The sequence below is a fragment of the Vigna unguiculata genome, chromosome 2, assembly GCF_004118075.2.
Source record: "Vigna unguiculata cultivar IT97K-499-35 chromosome 2, ASM411807v1, whole genome shotgun sequence".
In the NCBI taxonomy this organism is placed as follows: Eukaryota; Viridiplantae; Streptophyta; class Magnoliopsida; order Fabales; family Fabaceae; genus Vigna; species Vigna unguiculata.
Genome location: NC_040280.1, coordinates 18,099,744 through 18,117,791, shown reverse-complemented (window position 1 = coordinate 18,117,791; position 18,048 = coordinate 18,099,744).

The following is an 18,048-nucleotide window of genomic DNA, read 5'->3' as shown; positions in this document are numbered from 1 at the left end:
CATTTCAAACCATCCATACATTCATGAACATCAATATCAAATTAACATAAGCTCTAATTCATACACCCATGAACATCAACAACAACATCAAGTCACGGTAACATAAACTAAAGAGGAGTTAAGAACACTTACCGTGAAAATAAAACTTAATGCACTAACAGCTTTGTTTCCGTTTCCCAAATTTGACTCCTTCTCTCCCTCACTGATTTCTAGTGCCCTCTCCCCTCTCTGTAGTAATTCAAAAAAAGACCCCTTCTCTCATGAATCTTCCCCTTTTTATTATGTAACCCTCTGCACCTTCCAATTTTGAAATTTGGGACCAGACTGAGAGCAGATGTTGCTTCCTGCTCCTTCAGCCATCATGACCATGCCACAGACCTTTCCCAATACAAAACCATGATAACATAGCATGCTTGGGTCTGACAAAAGAGAGGCTTTACGTTACCTTTTTCTTTCCCCTTTCCCTTCTCTCTATTTTTTTCTTCTTTTTTTTTTTTTTTCTTTTTTATTTATTTTTATTAAACTAGAATGAGAGACGTAAAACAAAAAAAGAGCTGTAATAATAGAAAGAAAAATAATGTAATAACTAAAATAAAATATATAAAAATAATAATAATAATAATAATAAAATAAATAGATAGTTATTTTTCTCAAACCAAAACATATTTTTTCTTTTCTTTTCTTAATTATTTATTTATTTATTCTTCTCAATTGAACTTTAATTAATTAATTATTTATTTATTTATTTTATTTTATCATTGTTACCCGGACGAAATTGGGTGTTGACAGTTATAAATTTCATACTACAAAGAGAGATGTTAAACACAAAACTCAAAATTATGGTGTAACTTCGGTTTCATTAACACCAAGTTATGCAAGTTCCAAGGATGAAAATCCTAGGATAGAACCCGTCACTTATTATAGGGCAATCAATGACATAATTGAGTTAGACTATTATGGGCATTTCAAGTTTGTGATGTTTAAGTGTGATTGGTTTAAGAGTGATGCAGACAAATATGGGCTTACATGTGTTTATTTCAACAAAAAATGTTACCAAAATGATCCCTTTGTGTTGCCTTCTCAAATCCATTCAAAACTCAAGTGATTCTGCAGAACAAACATTTAAATCACTGTTTGAAAAAGAAAAGCCTGGGAGGGTACATTGTTACAAAAAGACTATGACACCATCACAATTTAGGAAAAATGAAGAAATTGCTGCCATCAAGAAAGAACATGCAAACACAATTAGTGGTATGGCAAAGGAAATACAAGATCTACAAGCAATTGTAAATTTTGTGGTAAGGCAACAAAATCCAGATTTAGATGAAGAGGACTTAAATAATATGATGACACACGTTTTAGGTAAAGAAAGTAGTGCAACAGGGCCATATTCATCTGCATCAACCCATGATCCGCAGGTAAAGAAAGTTTTTAATTGTACTTCCATCATTAATATCAATGTAAAATACCCAAAAGTTTAATACTAAATAGGATATGGTTAGGATGTTGCAATAACTACTTATTGATGCTTTAGAATCTTAGCAACAAAAATATTGGTATTTTGTGCTTATTAGGTGTTACATTAGATTAATACTATACTATAAACTCTCAAATCATGTTTGTTATTTAACATCTATGATACATTATGTAAGAGAAGAATCATGATGAGTATAATGTTACATTTTAGGTCTTTACTTCACTTATGAACATGCATTTGTTGGAACTTAGAAATGATTGAAAACATGTGATTCAGTGCACATTTACATGTTAAATTTGACTTAATTAACTTGTTATAATGTATAATACGTTGGAAAAATGTGATAATATATTTTGGTGTTTATAGCTAGAAGACAATGAAGATCATGAAACAATGAAGGCTATGAAGATTATGAAGACAATCTTATAGAATAATGATCTTTGTTATGTAGTAAAGAAGCATTAGACATATTATATTTTTAGCTTTCTAGCTTTAACTTTGAAAGGTCCATCCTTAATAATGACTTCAAGATAGTTATTTTAATAGTTTTCATTCTAACATTGAAATATATGTATGAATGACATTTAATATGCATTCAATTATGAATATTTTGCGTACGAATATTGTTTGAAGTGTTGATATATTGTGGTGTCTAATTGTGTAATATTGTGATTTGAAGAGGTACAATTTTTTCATATTGAACCTTTCTATAAAAACAAATTTTAATAAATGTGGCTTAAACTCAAAGACAATATTTATAAGGGTGTTGTCTATTGTAAGGATATTAAGCCACAATTTTAACAATGTTGTCGTACTGAAAACCGTGGCCTAATACCTACAACAATGGTCACCTAGACTACGCCTAAGAAACCGTTGTCTAAACTTTAGCCCTACGATTTTTATGGTTAGGCCATAGTTTTGTGGTGTTCTCTAAAATAATTTTTGCTGTAGTGAGAGCTTGTTATAGAGCTTGTGGTGGGGGCTATGGTGGAGGCTATGGTGCCTGTGGTGAATCATGTGGTTCCTATGGTGGACCTTGTAGTGGATCTTATGGGGGAGTTTATGTTGGAACTTATAATTCAACCTATTATGATGTACTCTCTTGTGGTACTGTTTGTTGCTCAATCACAAACAAAGTCAAATCATGATAATGTTTGTGTTGTGCGTGCATCTTGTATTCTGAATGTTTCCACTAATTATGGTGTACCAGTGGATTCTGATTCCTTGGCGGATATGCTTTCTTTGAAGGATATCACTTCTATTGTCAATAAACATTTTGATTTATCTCATAGTAATTTTGAGGCAATTCCTAATTACTTTACCTATAACAAAACTCGTTCTGCATAATAATTTAAATTAGCTTCTAAATGAGCTAATATTCTTAATGAAAGTGATGATTCTAATACCGAAGAGGATGATGAGCTAGTTCGAAATGCAAAGAAACCTAGTAGAGGTAGGCCAAAGAAAGTTAATAACAAAATCTACCAAAGCAAGGATTTCTAAAAAGTGATAATGAGTTTTAAATATTTTTTTTAATGTGAGAGAGTTAGTTAATAATAAATCTCGTTATATGTTGATGAATTTGATTGCTGAGGTGTTTGGTGTTGCACTAGTTTACTAGTTTTCGTTGATGTATTTACTTAGTTTTTCTTTTCATAATAGGTATTTTTGTCTATAGGTGCAATGTAATTTTATCATGGGTTTTGTGTGGCCATCCATAGTTTTCCTTTTTTTTTAAATAAAATTTAATATAATGACAAAGATGTCTTGCATTCTATAAATAAATAGTAGTATCCATTATCTTTATTGTACAAGGAAAAGAAAAAAAAAACTTGAAAGTTAATGCAACATATTCTACCATACTAGAAAACATAAACTAGAAATTTTCATGGTATATAGTTTGCTCTTGCATAGAATTTTGTTCACTTCTTCTTTTTCTTCATTTTTGTTTTTATTAATGTTAATATATATATATATATATATATATATATATATATATATTAACAAAATAGAAAATAATCATGATAATAAATAATTACAATATATTAATAACATAAATAGTAAATTCTAATATTAATAAATAACAAACTGATTTTACAAAAGTATATAATTTTAAAAAATAATTTCGAATTTATTTATTTTGTTTTGTTTTTTATCTAAAAAAATTCTATTTTCATCCATTGATTTTTTTTATTTTTTTTATTTTCAACCAACAAACTTTCCTTTTCACTCACTTTTCATTAATTGTTTTCTTTTACACTCTCATCTGTTCTCTTTTTTCCCTGTCTTCCAAAATTACAGTAGACAATAATTTCACCAACATTTCATACCTCTACTATTAATAGGAATGAAGTTCGACATAAAATGATCAACAAATGGAATTTTGCATTCGAATCTTTAAAAATAAAGAAAAAAGGTATTGAAGGTAAGAAACTTCAATAGGAAATCATCTCATAGAAAAATGTATTTGAAACTCATTGAAATATATTACTCATTGAAATATTTCTCCTTTTTATTTGAGAACTTCACTAGTGAGTAATGTGCAAACAAAATCTGTGTTCACACATATGCTGAGACTGAGAGTCTTGTGATCTATTTTAATTATAGTGAATTTTGGAACCGAAACTCGTCTAAAACGGGGTGATTATGAATAGAAGCACTTCAGAAATGCATGAAAAAGAAGTGCAATTAAAAGGGTGTTCCAATAAAACAGTAAAAAAAAAAAAAAAAAGTGAAGCAGCAGAGACAGTGTAGATAAGGTGGTAGCAGTGTAGAGTTTGGTGGTTCAGTGACAGTGTTTGTCTGCAACACAAAGGAATGGAAGTGATAGGAGAGCAATGAGAAATCGACAGATAGCCTCTGCAACCTTTCACACAATGTCTTCTTTATGTGTTTTGTGTCTGATGAACTTGTCACCCTCACTCACCAAAATTTATTTATTACATTATTAATGTACCCTACTTCTAAACCTCCTTCCTACTTTTACTTCCTCTCATAATTGTTTTCAGAATCTTTTTAAGGTTTTACAATCTAATTCTACTTAATGGAGCAGCAATAATGCACACTTATATACATCATAAAAACATTTCTCATGTAAAAAAGCTACAAATAAACTGATTTTCTTTTTCGTTTTCTTCACGACCTAACGGTTTTCAAAATATTAGTTATGTTTTTGTTGTGTATGAATTTAAGGGGATAGATAAAAGATTATGTTAGTTATTTGGATTAAAAAGAAAGATAATATGATTTCAGTAAAAGTTTATAAGAGTTAGTATATAGAAATGTGTATGATAGATTAAAAAATTATTTTAATGAATAAAAATAAGTGATTATCATTTTAACTTTTCTCATAAATGTGGTATAATTTTAAAGTAAATAGTGAAAATGATATGAAAATTAAATAGATATTCATATTTCTAATTAAAAATAAAGTTAAATTTGGAAAGATAAAATTTAAATTAGTTGGAAATTGTAGAAAAAATTTACGATTATAGTTTTTAACCACGCACCTTTTAAAAGCACAAGAAATATAAATTTCACAGTGGATTTAAGGATAAATTAAGTAAAATACTTGTTTTAGATTTTTAGTAAAAGAAAGCCTAAATATTTTTTACTACTAATGTTTTTTTATTAAATTAATTATAAATTAGGTCGTAATTTATTTTTACTAATATAACTCTATTAAATTAATTATAAAATTATTTTTAAGAAAAAAAAGCCTAAAAAATATGTAATTACTAATATACTTTATTAAAGTAATTACAAGTTTTTGTTTGAGAATAAATTTTAATTAAATTATTATTAGTGTGTGTTAACTTTTATTGGTATTAAAAATGATAATTAATGAACTAAAGCTTTTAGTTAGTAAATTATGATTTCAGTTACAAGAAAGGGAAGTATTAATTATGTTTGTTCTCTTGTATTCCATTTGGATTTATATTTTTTTTTATCTTTTTATCTCTCGGGGGCTTCTCTCGTCTCTTCTTACTCTCTTCTCTTCTAAGAGTCTTTTTGTTTTTTTTTTTAAATTTTGACAAATTATATTCCTCGAATCTCATATTACTCGTGCGTACCTATTTTGTCATCTCATTATTTCTGGTTGGTATTTTTTTTTCTTTCTATTTGTATTATTGTTGTTTTTATTATGTTTTTTATTTGTATTAGAATTATAAATATGTTTCTTTTCTCAATTTTTTTTCAATACTTTTCGATTATTATGAGTTTTAAGAGTTTTTTGGTTTTTTTGCATATATCTTGACTAGAAACTGAAAATTTCTACAAAACTACTAGTTAGATTAGGGGTTAGTCTTTTAATAAATAATAGATTAATTGGAGCATAATTCAAAGTTAGGTTTTTTTTAGAAAGATAATTCAAAGTTGAGAACAACTTAAGTTTCGTAAAAAAAGGTAATAGACGTTGAAAATTAAATTATAAAATCTCTTTAATAATCATTTAGAATTAATACTTCTTCTATATCGTAGATAAAACAATTATCACACTTCAAAGTAGATTTGAAAAATTTAAAATATTTGAAGATATTTTTATTTTTTATTTAGTGTTAAAAAATTAAAGTCACTAGATTGTACTTATTTGTTAGAAACATGCTTAAACATGGAAAAATCTTTAAAACATGATCATTTGTTGGATATTTATTAATTTTATTTATTTTTAGAATTAAATATCTTAATAGAAATTATAGATTTGAAAAATGATAAATAATTTGACATTCTTAATTATATAAAAAGAATTTATTATTTCATAATGCACCTAAAATAATGTTAATAATTTCAGTGTTAGTTGTTTCAGGCAAAAGGAATTTCTCAGAATGCATCTATAATATCATTGCAATGATGTCTTAAGAAAAATCAAATAGATTAATCATATTATCTATAAAAAAATATTAAATAAAATTAATTATGACAATTAATAAATAAATTTTGCATAAAAAAAATTCAAAAAATACATTTTAAATAAAAGGTCTTATCATTTAAATTTGTTTTTAGTCTTCCAAACTCTTAAATCGCGCTTGATCTCACATAAACCAGATGCATTTTCCATTTTCTACCACTCCAAAGTTGAAAACCTAAAGAAGATGGGGTTTCTTATCTCAAGAAATTTCGACTAGAATCTCACAACATTATTTTAAAATAAAGCAAGGACAATTTGAACGTTGTCATCTTTGTGAATAGTACACACTCGCAAATCTCGTCTACCTAAGCAGATCATTCTCACGTAATCAATCGTGCACAAATCCACCTTCAATAATAGTGTTTCTTTATCAATAATAAGAATTGAATAAATAAAAAACCGCTTAAAATCCTTTTACATAAAATTGATATCTATATATATAATATATCACATTTTTTTTAAACCTCGTATTACCTATATCTCTCTTACTATCTAATCTGATAACTCATTATATGTAAATAACAAAAGAGAATATCCAAGTTTAAATAGAATAATAAAAAATAAATCTATAATATATTAATATAAATACCTTAAATATATGTGACCTCAACAACAATATTAATATAATATATTGTACCATCACTAGTTTTATGATGAAATTTTATTATTATATCACAATATTTTGTCTATTATATTGAATATTGCTTCTCTAAAATTTTCTCAAAATTGAATAGAAATATAAAAATTAATCAAATTATTAATACGTTTAATCTTTGAAAACTTCATGCCTTATTTGTAAAATTCCCACTCTTAATTTAATATTTTATTATGGATTATAATTTCTTTTACAACCATTAAAAGAAAATATTCAGTGTGATTACATTACATTTAGCTAATGAAGTAGCAATGTATAAGTTGTGTACAGTTGGGTTAAAGAGAGTGATGTATGGAACCCACATAGTGATTGTGACACTAAAGAAATTATGGTGTTCCAGTTTGCAAAAAATAGAGTAGTCACTGATGTGGTTTTTGGTAACATGATGGAGAGACTAACACAAGTATTTGGAAACTTTTATTTATGTGAAGAAGACTATAGAAGCTCCAACTTTATGTTATGCCATGCCATGAATATTATTTCATGCTGCTATTACTACTTTTAGGAGGTAAATATTTTTAGAATAATTGTATTTTCCTAAGAAAGATTGGACAAATATATGAGTAGACTTTTCTTCCTTTAAATTTAATAAAGTGAAAATGGGCTATATCATGTACAAAAGTTTGTTAATTAATTTATTTAAGGTATGGTTTGACCTAACTCTTTTTCTTTAGTAAAAAAAAAGTCAATCTATATATTTTTTTTATGAAATAAATCTCTTAGTAAGAAAATATTCAATTATGAATGTTCAATGTTTTGATAAATATCAATCATTATTTCAGAGGAATTAATTGCTATTTTTTATTTTAAGGTTCATTAAACCTATTCACTTATTTAATATATCATCATTCATCTATTTAAAGTTTTCGATATAAAATCAGTCTTAAAAGGTTTCATAAGTTAAACTACACTTATACAAGGAATATGCTAAATATGCCAGATGTAAAATATTATTATAAAAAATATAAATTTAGCTTCAAAATATTAGTATCGGTTAAATTGCAGTGTTATTAACATTGATTTAGTCACTGTAATACGGTGCAAAAAATTAATATAAAAAATTTAAAATTATAAAACTATTTTTTAATTTTTTATTAAGCAAATATTTGAGTTAGAATCGCTTTAGATGATAAATAAAATAAATATTAAAAATAAATAAGATAAAATAAATATTAAAATTAAATAATGTTAGTGAATATTAATCTTATTTATTTTTAATATATATGTTTGTTTAAGTTAGCGGCAGTTAAGCTAACAATAAGTTATATATTAATTTAGAATTTGTGTACATTCTTAATAACATAATGATAGATTATTTTTAATCTAAAAACTTATATTTAAAGATGATAAATCTTCTCACTTAATTTTTTTATAACATTTTTTACATAAATATCATGACACTATCTTATTCATTCACATTCATAAATTTCTCCAAACTCATATCTTTCATCTATACTCGTTCTTTGCCCACATTTATCTTTTTCATCTACATGTCTTCTTTGTCTACATACTTTATTTCAACCCTTTCATCCATATTCTTCTTAATATCTTTTGCATTCACATTTATCTATTTTATTTACATTCATCTATTATAATCTTTATTTATTTATTTTTTGTATATATTATTTTAAAATGAAGGTGTTGCACGATTTTTTTTTTTTTTACGTTAGTATGATTTGTTAAGAATTCAAGTGTGAGTCTAAGTCCCACATTGACCAGAAATGAGAAAGTAGAGCATTATATAAGAATAAAGACTCATAAACCCATTACCTCAAGATTTTGGGTTAAGAGTGGTATCAGTGCCTTATATAATTGAGATCAGGTCTCATTGATATTATATCTCTCCAGTAATACCTCTCCTCAGTTTTCAAAAGTTGGGACTAACAAATTAAGATATATGATTTTAGCATCAAATACCTGTACGACGCTAAAATAATTATGTATCGTCAACTTTTGAGTGATACTAAATACATTTTTTTTTCTCGTAATTAAGAGATTGACAAAATTATAAAATGGAGTAACTGTTATACTTAGCGAGTTATTAAGAATAAAACACAAACTTAAGTAAGGTTTAGTTCATCTTAAACTATTTTCATTTAATTAGATTAGTAATATTTAGCTAGTTTCACATCAAGTGTCTTGTATCAGTAAAAATTTCATGTGGCAGACTAATATTTGGCAAATAAAGTCTTGGAGTTGAATTGAAAGTCAAATCACATGTTTATTTGTTTGCATCAATTTTGACATTATTGGGAAAAAAGTTTGGCAAAAGGTCACATAAGCATTAATATATTTTGTACTAATAACTGCGAGACAGCGAAACCTGAGAGTACTGTATATACCTGCTCTAATAAAAACATGACACGTCAATTGAATAACCATTCTCTCATTTAATTTAATTTGTACTATTTTTTTCTAGAATATGCCCACACATAAAATATACAGAGAAGTATAATAATAATTTTTGTTATTTTTTATTTTTGTAATTTAATTCCACTATTTTTAAATGTTTTAATTTAGTTTGATATTTTTTAAATAATAAACTTGTTTTCTTTATTGTTAATTTAGTGTTACCATTTAACAACTTCAATCGAAATTACCATTGAAAATTTGGACTATCTATTTGTCCAGTAGTAAAAATTAAAATGAAAAATGAAAAATCAAATTTTAAAAGAGAACATAAAGAAAATCTAAAAACCTTTAACAAATAATTTTAACCATAAATTTAAATAAATCACAATCAAAAGTTTCAAATAAAATCTAAAAAAATTTAAATTTATACAAATTCAAATAAAATTACAAAAATAAATATTAAATAACGTTCAACATAATAAGAGTTGTTTAATTAATGTTTGAATATTATAGTAAATTAGAGCTTAACGGATGCGAGTATCCAGAAGTTTATTCATTACTCGTGGATATCCATTTATCATATTTATTTTTTACTCATTATGAATTTTATTTATGGATATCTATGGATCGAAATTTTTTTACATCCCTGCCATCTTCATGATTCTAAGTGCAAAAAGTAGATTATTGTTTTGAAAAGATAGATTGGTGATTCCTTCATATGACCAACTAAAAACAATTTTTTATGAATTTCATGTGAGTAAAATTGGGGGCATGCAAGAATTACTAAAATTGTTGCTAGGATACCTTCTCAATTTTATGGGACAAATATGCGTTATGAAATTCGCAGGTTTTTCTGGCGATTGCTCCATATGTCAGCAACCAAAATCAGATTATGTTCTACCAGCTTTGTTAATCCTAACTTATTCCTAAGGTTTAGGGTGATATTGCTTTGGACAATTGAAAGCAAATAAGGCCAAGAAAGGGTATTGAATTGGACTTATAGAAATTGTTAATCTTTTAAAAGATTTCAGAAATCATTTTTAAATCTAATTGACCAAAGGAATTTTTGAAACCTTGTAACTTTCTACTACCTCGCAATGTTACAATTACACACAAACTACAAGATTAGAACAAACCTTTTGAATCCTACAACAGACAACCTAACCTACCCAAGCAACACCTTGTTGCAACCTGGACACATCCGAAAATCCAACAAAACCTTAATCCATATATAAATAGAAACAATTACACTTGGAACATTCCTTAACTTTCCGAAGACATTCAACCTTGTCTAAGGAGACAACATGTTAAGATGATCACTACTCTTCTAAAAAAAATATTTCACTTTTTCATCAAGCAAAGGTCTTGATATAAAGGATATAAATGTTGACATACTTAATTGATCAATTCTACTTATCAATCAATTGATATGATCATCATGTACCATTTGTAGAGGAGACAATTAATCTATTAAAATTTCTTTTTAACATATTAAAAGACCCAAGTATATATGTATGACCCTAATTACAATTTCTATGATTCTAATTTACAAGTTGATCCTTGCGAATCTTTTTTCTATTGATCTTCACTAAGTCTTGGAGGGTCCATGCATTCATCACATCTTCACAAGCTTTCATTGTATTGTTATGGAGTGAACAACCATATTGTTATATTTTCATTTTTACTATTAGCTTCCTTTTATCACTTTAAAAAATGAATTTATTCTTTTATTCTTTGTCAATATACTTATTTAAAAAGAAAGGTTTAAGACTAAAAAATAATTTATCATAATTTAATAAAAATAGATAGATGTAATTATTAAAAGAAAAATTTATGATAACCAAGTCACAATAAAAAATTGGTTATGAAAAAAAAATTAAAAACCCAAAAATTTTATTAAATATATAAACAAATTTTAAAGTGCCAAATATATAAATATATTAAAAATATGTCAAAACTTTTAAATGATATTTGAAGTTGTATATTAATTTATATATAAAAGGTAACAAATTTGGGGGCGCTCCCTGTCCTTACTAAGCTCTCCCATATATATATATATATATATATATAAATTTGACAATTATTATTCTTCAATTTTTCTTGTATATATAGTAAAAATATCTCATAAAAGGTTAAAATAATGTGCCTCAACTGTCTTGCACATATATATTGTATCAGTTAGTTTGTTTTAGAAGTAAGATAGATGTATATTGCTTGCATATAGAATGATATTGTATGAAAAGTGGAAGTAAAAGAAAAAGAAAAAGATTGTGCAGAGCATTTTGGTAGGAAGAAGTTTGAATAGATAGAGAAATATATAAACGAATATGTGTGATGATGATTTCCTTGTAAGTTGTTCTAATAAAGATGTTTGCAGAGAAAAGTAAAGGGAAACGAAAAGTAGATTACAGTTACTAGGTGTCAAGAAGGCCATGTTGTTGCAGAAGAAGTGAGATATGCGAAGGACTACTACCCTACGAAGAAGACATTATATCATAAAATCAGTGTATGTACAAAAGACATCCTATCATATCATGTCTATTTGAAAGGACTGTAAGTTTGTTGTTACCTCAACTGACACCATACATATAACATAGAATAGGTGCCCAGGGCTAGCTGCTGCATGCCTCAGTACAATTTTTCTTCTTAACAAAATTTTTAATCACAACTTTACATCGCCTTAGTTTTAACTCTCATCTAACCATAAACATATTCTATCGTTGGATTTCCCTAATTCATTTAAAACTTATACCATTTTTAGTTAATTAGTAGCATAAAATCTTTAATGTTCTCTGTATGTAATTTGTTTTTTTTTTTTTAAGAATGGATTTGAGGAAGATTGAATAAATTGAAAAATGCATTAAAAAACACCACTGAAAATGGATCTCAACCCAGGAGAATTGGTTCCCTTCCAATGCTAATATATTAATGCGACTTCTAACTATAAACAAGTTTGATTGAGTGTAGGAGAATCTTTTTGAAGAGAGGATTTACAAAGATAAACAATTTTGATTATGTGTAGTCTTTTTGCATTTAATGTTTGTAATCAAGTTCTATTTTGCGTGAAAGTAAACATCTCCTTTTACGAGGATCTTTAGGGATGACCTTTGGAGATTTAGAATTAGGTGGGAGTATGTTAGATTTTTCATGTTTTCCAAAATTTCAATTGTTTATCACCTTTGAGACATTAGATCACCAACCTTTTGTATAAGGTTCTACTAAAACATTCATTAATTTAAAGGCTTGTACTTTTTGTTTGAATTAACCTCAAAAACTAGTTGCTCAACTTCTGTTGTCGTCCGCAAACTATCACTTGTATATGTAAATAGATCATATAATCTCGTCTTTGCCTTCAATATTTAGTCCATAAACTATTTAACACACATGTTTATAGAAGTTTAGATATGACTTGCTCATTTTGCTTTAATCAATTTAATGTTTTGCACTACAAGAAAATTCTTAAGTAATAACCAATTTTAGTGACAAAAAATATGTTTAAAGATCGATTTTCTAATTAGAGACTAATTTAGAGACTAACTACTTTGATAGTCAAAACTTTCGTAACTAATGTCTATGACCAATTTAGATATCAATTGATAATATAACCTATTTTAGTTCCAAATTTAGAAATCAATTATAATGTTTTATTCATAATAGAAAGTATTTTTAGTCACTAAAATTGGTCGTATTTATGATTTTTCTTGTAGTGTTGTAAGTTTTATTCCTAATAATTGTTCATTATAAATGTTAGTACTTTAAAACTTAATTACATTTATTATCATGAAAATATTAAATTAACACTTTTCATTAGGGGTGGTAATGAGGGCCGACCCAACCCGTTTAGGCCTAACCCATACTTGGCCCGCAAAATGTGGACTGGGCTGGCCCGCCCCGCATATGTGTGGGCCTGCAGACTAGTTCGTCTTTTTAAAAAAAAATATCATAAAGCTTTCAATGTTCAACAAATTCTGAAACTTTAATAAGTTCACAAAATTAAGCAAAAACTTTTGAGGAGTTGAATGATAAATTGATAATTCAATATTTTCATCATATTCATATTCTACTTTGTCATACACGATGTATTCTTTAAATTTTTGCACATTTAAAAATACATAATACTTGTATTTTCAAGTCATACAAGAATTTGAAACATTCATACAGAAATCCAGAAGGGAAGTAATCGATATACACAAGTGTAAGTTTTTGGTTTTGTTTTGTTTTTCTCTTTTATGCGGGTCGGCTCATGCGAGTTGTAGGCCAGTCTGCGTAGGCTACGAGCTTTTGCGAGTCGAGCTTCTATAGGCCACTAGACTCAATATCTTGACTCGTCCGTGTTTTTTTTTGCGGGCCTACGGGCTAGTTCGTCGGACCAAGCCCACATTGCCACTCCTACTTTTCATTTCTAAACTACTTTAAGTTTCAAATCTTTATAAGGCATTCTCCACTTATACCCTTTTAACAGGTTAATAAGATTTCACCAAAAGTCTTTCATTTAAGACTCTTCAATTAAAAAAATGTTGGTCTTTTTTCTTTTTCACTCAAGCAAGCAATATATCTTTCTCAAGTAATTTAAATTCCAAATAACTGAAGTGAACAATAACTATTGTTTAATTTAGGAGTAGTTCCTTCACCTTTCTCCCTTGAGCCAATAATAAGCGTTTCTTAAGCAAAGCCATAACCTTAACCACCCTCATCCATTAATTAACTAAAGCCTCTAAATGACATAAACCAAAATCTCACAAACATCGGTCTTATTGCATATTATAAATTTCAAATGAAACATATTTCAAATAAAAATTATATAATAGCAACAATAATATTTACGTAACAAATATTTGCTCTGGAACATAAATATTTTCAACTTTTTTCACTTCTTCTTTTTATATACATGTACAATGTTAGATTTTAGGTTTATGACGTGGTCAAAGTCAAAGTCAAATTTCCAATAAAAGTCAGACAAGTTAAACTTTGGCAATTTCCCTAATACTTTTCTGCTTCTTGTGCTCTACATTAAAAGAAATTGAGAAAGTGACGAGTGTGAATAGATTGATGGACTGTATAAGCCATGGAGGTAGAGTTTCACTTTCACCTCCAACATCTTTAATTCCTTTTGCTTTTTCCTTCTAAAATTTCTTTTCATTCTCATTTTTCAAAAAAAAAAAAAAAAAAAAAATCTTTCGCACTTAGAGATATTGGGAGGTGACTGTTTTTTATGTGTGTATCAACTTGCAAGCTGCAATGTCATGTAATCATACAAAAGGATTTAAGAAAGTGGTCAAGTGTTTCTTTTTTAAGCTAAACAAGGTTTGAGTGTGCTAATAGAGTGTGCTGAAAATGGCGTGATCTATTTGCATCATTACGATTATGACTACAAACATTTGAGTTAATCATAACCCCATTTAAATGATATTGCTAAAATGAACACTCATCACCGAGTGTTACTTTTCATCAGCACCACCAAGTGCTAATGTTCTTGATGGAACTTGGAAGGAATCTTAAGACAATTTTTTTTTTTTATCAGAATCTTGTGACATTAACCTTTGCGACACATACTCATTACCGGTGCATAACATTATTGCTCAGGTCTTGATCAAAGTTTATTATGTTTAATTTACAAAAAATATTTCTTACATGATAAGGACAGATTTTTCGTTAAAACAAATGTTTATTCTTTCTGTCTCTCTCTATCTCTCTCACTTTTTCTTATTTTCTTGGCTCGCTTTTTTGTTTTTAGACGACAAAAGAATGGAGAAGAGGAAAAACATGGATAATACTATATTTTTAGTAGAGAGAAAATGAATAAACATTTCCAATTTTCCTTTCTTTAATTTTTATTTAATTTATAGTTTCAAATGTTTCTCTCTTTCTTTACTTTCTGTTCTCTCTGTCAAACATAACCTTCTGGCTAAGTTAAATAAACAAAGCGTTTATATGCAAAAAGCGTAAGCATGAAAGGCCATGTTGCATTATAGCGGATGTGATAGACTTGATCGAAACCCTAACCTAACCACGTTATAGCAAAAGGCTATAATTATTATGAGAAAAGTACTGGTTCATATTATTAAAGTTATTTTAAATTTATTGGAACGGTTGTCTATTTGTTTATTTGTTTATTTCAAATTTTGATTAATTTATTATATATATATATATATATTTTGTTGAGATGTAATTACTTTTTCTTTCTTTTATATGTTTATTTTTTAATTTAATTCATTATCTTTAGAGGTCTCAAACTCATTAAAAATAATTATTTTGATTTTTTATTAAATTAACATTAATAATGTTTATCACACAAGATATTTTATATAATGTAATACTGTTTAATCGGTTAGAAGTGAGTCTTTTTAAGTTTAACTCATCCCCAAAAAATTGGCATTGTAAGATGAGGATTGCACCCACTTATATATTATGAATTAGTTTTATCTCTAGTCGATGTGGGACTTCCAACACACTACTCACGTCGAAGTATATTCATCTCGTGCGTGGGACAAAAAATTAGTGGGTGGTCGTTAGCGGCCTGATATTGGGTAGAACAGAATGTCCAAGAAAATTTGCTAGGATAGGCTCTAACTTGGCTCTAACTTGGCTCTAATACCATGTTGGAAGTGAGTTTTTAAACCCAACTCAACCCTACAAAATCGGCTTGTAAGGTGAGGATTGCACTCATTTATATATTATGAATTGGCCTTATCTCTAGTCGATATGTGACTTCCAATATAATCTCCACACAAATATAGTCAATTAATTTTTTACCCATTGCAAGCAGCATGAGTAAGTTTCTCTTATTGATCACTTTTATCTTTCACGTGAACAAATAATATAGAGTTATTGCACATCTCTTGATCACTAACAAAACTAACCCGTGACTATATTCTTGAAAAAAATCTTCAAAATTAATGGATATGGCTATAAGGTTTGGGGCCTAAAGCTACCATTGACTTGAGAAGCTCCACTTTTTGAAGAAAAATCAAATGAAACACTCTTAAACTTAAAATTCGCTTCTTTGTTAGGAATGTCAACGTGGGATAAACCATGCAGGTTGACTTACTAGCCCATTTAAAAAATGTAAGACGGGTTTAGTATTTTAACTTGTTAGTCTGCTTAGGTCTATCCCATATAACTCACAACCGTATGACCCAATGATGGGGCAGGACATGCTAGCCCACATAACTGTAGTCGTTAGAGTCTTAATAGTAGTTAATAAGTTAGCCATTGTGGATAGTTAATGAGTTAGCCGTTGTGGATAGTTAATGTACTAGTAGTTGTGGATAGTTAGTGTACTAGCCGTTGTGAGTACAACGAATAGAAAAATGAGAATATATCACAATAGACAGAAAAATGAGTCTATAAATTATATTATGAATTATATGAATGAAGAACAATAAGAGGTGAATCAAGTTTTTTCATAAGAGTAGAGAGTTCTTGTCTATAATAACTCATAATAAAAATTTAACAATATTTTAATCTTTAGGTCAGTCAACTCTTTTTTATTTTATTTTGTTTTATTATTCCTTCACTTTACACTTGAATCCCTAAGAATTTAATATTGGTTCTCAAATCCTCGACAAGTGTGACAATCATTTTTTGCTTGAATATGTGGAAGGATTTATTTGTACTTCTAATAACAACATGAATTTTTTTTGGGTAATAAAATCTACTTAATTGATCTTATTTTTTTTATGTATATTGTTTTTATTTTAAACTAGGAGACTGACCCGTGCGTACACACGGGTTGTATTTTTTTATTTTGTATATTAAGTAGTAAAATATTATGTAATAAAATATCATGAAAATTACATTATATTGTTGTAAATGTTATTATTAAAGTAATGAAGTAGTAAGTAGTAAATCTAAATGTTGTAATAATAATTTCAGTTTTAAATATAATAAATAAAATTGATATCAAATATAGTGGAGTGAATTGATTTTACAAAATAATTATAATAGCTTGTGACCCAAGTAGGGATGGCAAATAAACTCGTCCACGTGAGTATTGCCCGAACCCGTACCCGTCTTGACGGAGAATCCCGACATTGACTGGGTATGGGTATGGATATGAAAATGTACATATTTGTCCCGTCCCCGTCTCCATTCCCGTCCCCGATTAAATTATTAAAATATTTATAGTTAATTAAGTAAAATTTTATATATGTATGTATAGATATAAATATATATATATATATATATATATATATATATATGTATGTATATGTATATATACATGTATATATACATATATACATATACACATATATATATGTATATATACATATACATATATATATGATGTATGTATACTAATACACGCTTTTTATTTTCTATTTCTTTTTATTGTTTGGTTTGCCATAAAATTCATTTGCAACTCCAATATATATTTCATTTTATCATAACTTTTATGCAATTATGTTTAAATGATGTATGTTAATTAAATATTTTTTATGTCTCACATTTAAATATTTCTATTTATTTTAATATTTTTATTTACCGTATAGTTTCTTTTCACATGAGAACGTTTAACACTCTCAATTCAAGTGTTCAATAGCATAAACCTTTAATTTAGTCCATAATATAAAAAATTTATCTTTTTTACTCTATTATTATTATTATTACTATTATTATTATTATTATTTCATTTGAAGAACTATTTTGTTTCAC